Genomic DNA, 1,439 nt, shown 5'->3' with positions numbered 1-1,439 from the left:
GACTCCTATTGGCTGCTTAAACCGATGATGTCATTGCGTTCTAAAAGGAGGCGGGACAGTAACATCTTAAAGGGATATGAAGAGTTTCAATGGTTTGGGGTCAAGTGCGACGCTTTTCCTAGGAAACACAAATAGAGCATACCTAATTGAATGGATATTTTATTTTAAGTGAGGTTTTATTTATTTTTTTCATATTATTTTTTATTTATTTTCATAATTGTGCATCGTACTGTACAAATACGAATAATTTTCTTGATGTGAAGCTGTTCTATTGTGTTGTTAGAAGCTAAATTATCTCTAAAATTCACACAGATTTAGTTTAATTTATAAGACAAACCAGTTTTGATAAAGCTACATACAGATATTATGTCATAGCTGTTTTAGCCTATTATATATAATTTAGCCTTATATAATATTCACATAAGCTAGATGTTATCACATCATTAACAGTATTGACAGTATAAAACATGCTGAGAAAGTTCATGTCGCATCACCTTTTATTATTAAATGACAGCTGCTTTAACTCCACCTACAACACACACAGATATGAATTAATTAGACAAGTAAGAATCAAAATTCAGATATAAATCTAAATTCACTTATTGACTGAGTAAGTCACTCTTGCAAGGAATTTGCATTGCCATTGGTGAATTGGAAAATACATAAATACATATAGAGTATTTTTGGAAATGTTGTTTGAATGTAAATGAAGATGTAAACAGTAAAGATAATAATAATAATAAATAATAGTTAAAATAGTAATATGCTAAGCATTGTGTCTCTCTTAGCATTGTGTATTTGCTTTTTGTCTCTATAGTTATGCTTTGTTATAGTCTGCTTCTTGCATTTATGACTTTTGTAAATATTATATTTTGCCTGAAGTGTATAGGTCTGCTGTTAAAAGATGTTATATGACATATCAACAAAAATAAATAAATAAATAAAAATGCAAGGAACCCTATTCAGAAGTTATTATATATAAATAAATAAATAAATAAATATATATATATATATATATATATATATATATATATATATATATATATATATATATATATATATATAATAACTCAATAGATATATATATTTATTTTTTATTTATTTTTATTATTATTATTGGTTTGTTGTTCATTCATTCATTCACTCGTTCATGCCATGTTTTGTTATAAGGCTTCTGTGTCAGTTCCACATGAAGAAGAAAATGTAGGAGCACAATATGGCCACTAGAGAGCACTGTCTTTTTAAAAATGAATGCGTTGCACGTGGCTTTTGTCATCTTGTTAGTTAGAAGAGCTATTAGGTGTGTTCGACTTGAAGCGGCGCTGCGCAGAAAGATCATCAAAGCACCGCAAGAGCGATAAGAGAGCCGATGGATCCTTATGCTTTCAATCGCTCTCGCGGTGCTTTGATGTCAAACACTGATCATTCTGCGCAGCGCC

Source organism: Barbus barbus, assembly GCF_936440315.1.
Source record: "Barbus barbus genome assembly, chromosome: 30".
Lineage (NCBI taxonomy): Eukaryota > Metazoa > Chordata > Actinopteri > Cypriniformes > Cyprinidae > Barbus > Barbus barbus.
The sequence above is the reverse complement of the archived record's forward strand: the minus strand, read 5'-3'. Positions refer to the sequence as shown.